Genomic DNA, 7,250 nt, shown 5'->3' on the forward strand with positions numbered 1-7,250 from the left:
CTCAAATTCTCTTTGTAGATTCCCCATTGCTTTGACCTGGTTGTTCAGACTCCAAAATTCTGACAAAAGGCCAAATTCCTATGAAAAGGAAGCCATCTACAAGGCACACACATTATCAGGTCAGGTTTTTCAATTGAAAAAACCCTGAATGAATCCTCTTCATATAAATAACAAAATAATTTGGAGTCGGATAACGTTGGAATCAAATGAACTTGAAATCATGGGGCCATGCAGGAGGATGCTATCTACAATACTCATGGTCTTTCCACTCGGATCAATTTCTCCTCTCAGCTGTAGCCATGCCTCCATATATAATATCATGTGAACCAACGAAAGAGCCCAAGAGTCAGGTGAATTGAACAAATCACCAAAACAAATTTTTACAACTTCTGATATCCGTTTATTATCTTTATTAGAATTAAATTAAAATTAAAATTAAAAAGAAATAAGCTATCATAAGCGAACTGTCTGTATTGTACAGGCTTGGATTCAACAGCAAAGCTTCCCTGCACACGTGCTGTATCTAGATTGCTAGTTCTTACGACATCATTGCTACCCCGGAGAGATGTTAATGGCTGGTTGGCACGCTAAAAACAGATGGTAGTTGAAAAAAAAACCTGAGAAATAGACAACCCGATCGAAGTCTAATATTTTTCACCGACGATCTAATGGCTGGAGTTTATTCCATCGTCTAACAATCGATCTAAAGGCCCATAACGAGACACAGCGGCATGGAGGGGAGTTCCTGTCAGGGAACGCCTTACGGCGTAAAAATAAGGAAAAACCCGACTAGAGTAATCCATTTCAGACAAATGTTGCATGGGACATTACATCAGAGGTCCATCTGTATTCCAAACACTTGAAGAGCCATTGCGGTGAAAGAAATCCTGGTTATTTGCTGCTGAACTTTCAATTTACAAAATTAGAATCAGCAACATGAGGAAAAATATATTGTATATGCTGGAGGGAAATCGTATGGGCTCTGTCGGTGAAGGTTCCAGTCCTCCTGTTCATGCCTTATCTATATGTGCCCATACTTTTTGTTGTTAGCAATCTTCTAGGTTGCATTTTTATAGTTTCTGCAAAATTATTAATAGATGAATTGGGATCTTATTCTCTGCAACGTTAAATTATTACAATTTTCGATCATGACAATTGCACTACCTGGGATTGGGACCTGGGTATATGCTCTGTCTCTACCTGCGATTCGAACCTGGGTATATGAAGTGGCTGGTTACTATATGAGCGTTTATCCGTGGAAATTGGTATCTCCATTACCTGGGTATATGCTGTGGCTGGTTACTATATTAGCGCTTGACCATGGAAATTGAGATCTCCATTGGTTTTAGGATCAAGTAACATAGTATAAGATTATCTTGCAATTTGATCGGACTGAGACAGACATGCATCCTGCAAAAATTTTCATAGATAAATTGGGATCTTCTTCTCTGCAACGTTAATATATTACATTTTTCCATCATGACAATTGCACTACGTGGGATTCGAACCTGGGTATATGATGTGGCTCGAGTAACATAATATAGGATTATCTTGCAATTTGATGAGACTGAGACAGACATGCATCCTGAATATCGAAAGGTTCGAACCTGGGTACATGTTGTAAGGACAATTTTTGGTCTCTATCTTTAAAAGGGCCGAACCGGGTTCGAACCGGTGACCTCTTGATCTGCAGTCAAATGCTCTACCACTGAGCTATCGGCCCCACGGTTTATAATGATATCTATGTTTTTATTTCTCACAGTCCATGAAGATTTAAAATTTCGATACAAATGGCTTAAATTTCAATAGGTCCACGTGCATTGGTGAATTTCAATGCAGTGTGCATAGCCTTACCGAGCAAATTCCAGCTGGTAAAGCCATCGCCTTACGGAATAAATTCCAGCTGGTAAAACCATCATCTTACCGAGCAAAAACACTGCCTTTTGCCTCTGGGTATAGTTCTGTAACTGAATAGATTGAAAAACTAGTAAGTGCAACTATTCAAGTAGCTTACCTTGAACTAGTCTCAGATGGATACTATGAGTCAATATCAATCTCTTTCCTGCATGCGCGCAAAATTGGAAAGATCAGAATTTAACAGTGCCTCCACTCGTCATAGCCGTTCATCTATAACGAAACATCCCTTGCTACAATTGTTAACTGGTGGTTCAACACAGATTTGCTCATTTCGGTTGCAGTGATTGATATGAAGATCTCTGCAGTCTCCAATCCACTCCACTTAGTTGATGCAGAATTGCAGGGGACAGTGCTTCTTGTTACGTAGCCAATCTCCTGGACCAACGATTTCACAAACGCTAGTTCGTTCAGCCCTAGCCACGGATATCCCCAGACTGACAACTGAATATTCTAGGAGCTCAGCAGTAGAAAAGAGAGAAATTGTACAGGAGAAGCCTAGCGATGTCAGAGAAATTATACTGCTTTTTATGGTTGTATGTTCACTTAAATTCAAAACTCAAATGTCATTTTATTTTAGAGATAAACTTTATGGATCATGGACCTTTAGAGTTTACCAAAACCCCTACCCCGCCTCAGTGCTTTTCTGTTTGCTCCACACTCCCCCCGCATCATCCTATTCCCAGACTGAACTGAATATTCTAGGAGCTCAGCAGTAGAAAAGAGAGAAATTGTACAGGAGGAGCCTAGCGATGTCAGAGAAATTGTACTGCTCTTTATGGTTGTATGTTCACTTAAATTCAAAACTCAAATGTCATTTTATTTTAGAGATAAACTTTATGGATCATGGACCTTTGGAGTTTACCCAAACCCGTACCCCGCCTCAGTTCTTTTATGTTTGCTCCACACTCTCCCCCAACATTATCCTATCAGTGCATTTATGTTCGCTCCACACTCATTGCAGTGATGTGCTTCAGTGCTTCATCGCTCCACATCAAGGTAGGGATAAACAGATGAAAACTTAGAATCATAGCGGAATATACACATTTTTTATCTGGGCCACTATTGAACTTTTGCCTCACGGGACTTTCCGAGACAAAATTGTGAAGAAATCAAATAAGCTAATGATACCAAATCCAAAAGCCTATACGTGAACACGAGCTTCAAATAAGCAGTTGCAGGGAGGCTTAATGTCTAGGGAGCCGCTAGGAGAAGAAAGGGTTGCATTCTTTAGCATTATACATGTTCCACAGTTAAGCATCTCAGAGTAGGATTTAAGCATATAATAGAGGAAGAAGATTCTATAGAAGTCATTCACGACATAATCACAGAGGTAACTTCACACTGAACACCCCCTTTCTTTGTATTTGCATATCATAATTGAAGATTAGCATATCATAATCGAAGAAAAGAGAGCAAAGCACAGGAATCACCTTTCCGCGATACTTTCTCCTTTGTTTGGTTTTCCAGGATACAAATTATGTTCATTGTCTAGATAATGTGTTCATTTGATTGCATTTTTATTTTTATACATTAGTTATTTTTATAAATTTGAGCAATAAGCTAATGCTAATAAATTTGAGATATAAGGAATTAAATCTGCATAATAAAAGGTTGAACATAATACAGGATTCATTGTGAAAAATATCGATGGTAGTTTACAAAATCACTGCTAGCCACTGCAATCATTTTCTGTTTCACAAGAATCATTCAATACATAAACATTAGCAAGGACTAGAATGAGGCCATCCAGATTAAGCAAAACCGAAAGAAATCTCTAAGGAGCACCTATGCCCAATCCACCACTAATCCAAAATGTTGTGATGATTATGGCTACACCTCCCATACCTTCGATATGAGAAGAAATATACGATTTAGCACCCAGCCAAATAATAGACAAGGTCATGCTTAATATAAATCTAGTAATTTTAACTTATTAAGATCTACCACGCCAATTGAAGATAAAACTTTGCGAATAGTATTATTCATTTTCAGGTCAGCAAGATTATAAATACTCTATGAAACAACGTCCATTGACAACTTGCAAAGTCATGCATGTCCTGCTCATTATCTTTAAGGATAAAGATATATAAAAGAGTTTATGATAGTAACATGTATCTTAGATTACGGCCAATCAAGGATGGTGATGGACCCAAACTTTATATATTGAGTTGTTTAACACCTCATGCATATGCGAGTCAATCATTTGTCGGTAGAATGAGACTTTCTGAATCCCTTCCCACTGAGATAGTCATAAGGACTGTGTTGCAACCTTCTATGTCAATATAGTCAAGGGCCAAGATGGCTTTGTTGGCATGACCACCTTTCTATGTATGGGCCTTGTAAGGCCCATAGCCTTTTCTCCTTCCCTCTACCTCCATAGATCCTTCCACTGTTTCTTGAGTTTGCCTACCAACAAAGTTGTGTATTTATTTAGGGTGAGTTTTATCGGGAGTTAGGTTAATTCATTAAGGGACTTGTTGCACTCAAATTGTCAAGGAAGCGGAAGTGTCAAATTTTTTCAACAAGATCTGATCATCTATCAGCAATCCATGTGTCATTATAAACTCATTCTGCAAGTTATGTAATATAAATGATCCTAGTAAGACCTTGAATATATATAACGACTTTGGTAAGTCTATTATTTTGGTGAAAAGTTTCATCCTAGGAGGTTTTTCGTCTCACTAGCTCATGTGGGTTTCTAAACATATATGGTCGGCAAAGTTTTTCCCTCCAGCCTCACCCCAAAGCTAGGGTGGAATTTTTTGTCAAAGTCTTAGGTGAGTCCTAGTGTTCTAGTCAAGTCTTATGTAAAAGTGATTTGGGAATAATTTAAGCTAGTTGGCTAAATTATTTTATTACAAATCACTTGGTCTACTAGATCATATTGTGTTGCAGAATTGGGTGTGTCTTGAGGGTCTAAGCAAAATGTGTATTCCCCCTTTGAGGGTTGTAAATGTAAAAGTCTTATGTATTGGAGGGTAGAAAAATATTAAATGCCATCATGTGTCAATTAATTAAATTTTTTTAGCAAAATTAAATTAAATTCTAAACCAGAAAATTAATTAATTAGAGTCAAAATTAAAATGTCTTAAGAAAAATAATTCTCCAAGTGGAAAATTCCGTGGGTCCTAAGAGAATTAAATTTTGGAAGTCCTCTACCAAGAAAATATTGTATATTTCAAGAAAATTTGGACCTTTGGACCTTGGTGGTTAAGTCAAAGTCAAATTTGACGAAATTAACTCAAAATAATTAATTTTGAGCTAATAAAAAGAAATTAAATGATAAATTTGAAAATTCCTCAAAAATAAAAATTCAACGGCTAAGATTAAAATATTTTCAAAAGTTTATCAACGACTGAGATTATTTTGACGAAGATCAAAGAAATTAGCCGTTATTTTTCCACTTGAAGGACTTAGCTATAAATTAGAGTCATTTGAGTCTCTAGCACAATGATCTCCGGCTACAAAATTGCTGTTGAAGCTTTCATGTAAACTATTTTCCCGTTGGGAACAGTTTTTCTATCATAATAAAGACATTGGGGTGCAATTTCAAGGTGTTCCATGTTCATGATTTGTCGTACGCACTGACTATAGACTTTCCTATGTTGTGCTGAATATTGGTAAGATCGTTTTTCATTAGATGGAGATAAAATCATGTATTGATAGTTTTGGGCTAATCTTAGGTGGTTTAGTTCCCCATATGATTAACAGTTTGTCTTGAAATAGATACATAGCGTTCGCCGATACTTCAGCCCTTAGTCTCCAAGTTCACAAACTTAGGCATGAATTATTTTGCTTGAATCCCAAATATTTGTACAATGGATTTAATCTTCACTAAGGCTATAGTGTGCATTGGGTTACTAAAGTATTTTTAGCCATTCATCGAAGAAAAATTCCATGAAAAAAAGTGTATATATATATATATATATATATATCTCAAATAAATTATTTCAAAACCCTTGTACATTTGTAAATTTTGTGAATAGATTTGTAAATTATTTGTGCTAATTGGCGTTTTGGGTTTTTTGAGATTTTATATATATTTGGGGTTTTGAATTTTTTTATTTATTGGGTATTTGGGTTTCTATTCTAAATTTGTTTCAGGATTGAAGAAGAAATTGGCATTGGAGACCTCAGAAACCCTAGACGTCTAGTGTTTTCAGGCTATTTTTGCAGGTTGCTTATTTTCAAATCGGAAAAGAAACCCATTTTCTGAAGGCCCTAACCCTTACCCAACCTAAAAGGCTAGTGTTTGGGACTTATTTTGCAAGCATTAAGAAGACCATAAGCCCTACAAGGGCTAGATCTCATTGCAAACAAGAGTTTCTTCAAGGGATTGACATTTTATCTCTAACAATTTGTTTTGTAGCGATTTTAGGGTTAACATTATGTTTTCAGGTGGTCATCTTCATTGAAAGTCTTCCTAGCCATTTACAAGGCTCCAAGACCTCTTGGTTTATTGTCTGAACCCTAGCTTCTCATTGTTTTACCACTGCTGTAATTTTTGTTTTTAACAGAGATATATAAGCCCTAAAATCACATTTAATTTGGTGAAAATAACTCAAAATTGCAAAATTTCAATTTTTCTAAATTTTGGCCATTTGAGCATTTGTTATCTAGCCCTATGTCACAAGGTTCGTTGAAATTTAACCTTGAGGTTCGAATTTTGACGAACCTTAAAAAAAATTTGAGGTTCAGTGAACCTCATAGCCATTGACCAGGTGCATAGATCAACACTCATAACCTCATGTCACAACTTAAGCTTGTAATTTATCCTTATAGTTTCCATTTCCGTGATAACATTTTTTATGTTTAATGATGTTGATTTCTAACTATTTTATCCTATAATTCGATATATATATATATATATATATATACACTATTCGAATGGCAAACCTCATTCGAACCTTATCATAAAATTCGAACTCAAACCGAACCTAATCGTTGCCGAACCCAAACTCGAACCCAAACCATGTGACATTGATCTAGCCTACATCTGATTTTTTGCTTGCTGGGATTTTATTGCCTAACTGAATATATAGATCTGAACTTTTTCTGAATAATTCACCTAAAAGGCTCAAAATTTCAAAATTTCAGTTTTGGCAATTTCCGAGTTTTGGGCATTTTTTGGCATTTGTTCAAGCACTAATAGATCACTAGTTTTCTGATTTTCTCACTGTTGTAACAAGTTTTTCAGATCTGATCTTTTCTTAATATTATACTCTAAATTCCCTAAAAACTTGATTTTTTCAATTTTTTATAATTTTTTCATAGTTTTGGGCATATTGGCCATTTGTTGTAGCATTATTAACTTGTTGGTCTGATGATTTGTT

The 7,250-nt window shown here is 36.0% G+C and overlaps 1 non-coding gene across 1 annotated transcript; it reads right to left on the reverse strand.

Annotated features, from left to right (window-relative positions):
• Nucleotides 1–1,651: 1,651 nt before the first annotated feature.
• On the reverse strand, nt 1,652–1,723 carry TRNAC-GCA (transfer RNA cysteine (anticodon GCA)). Its single transcript has one exon. It is a non-coding gene; the product is annotated as a tRNA-Cys (tRNA).
• Between the last annotated feature and the right edge of the window lie 5,527 nt (nt 1,724–7,250).

This window comes from Pinus tabuliformis, chromosome 6 (assembly GCF_031772625.1).
Source record: "Pinus tabuliformis cultivar Carrire ecotype Pingquan chromosome 6, CPIR1, whole genome shotgun sequence".
Classification (NCBI taxonomy): Eukaryota; Viridiplantae; Streptophyta; class Pinopsida; order Pinales; family Pinaceae; genus Pinus; species Pinus tabuliformis.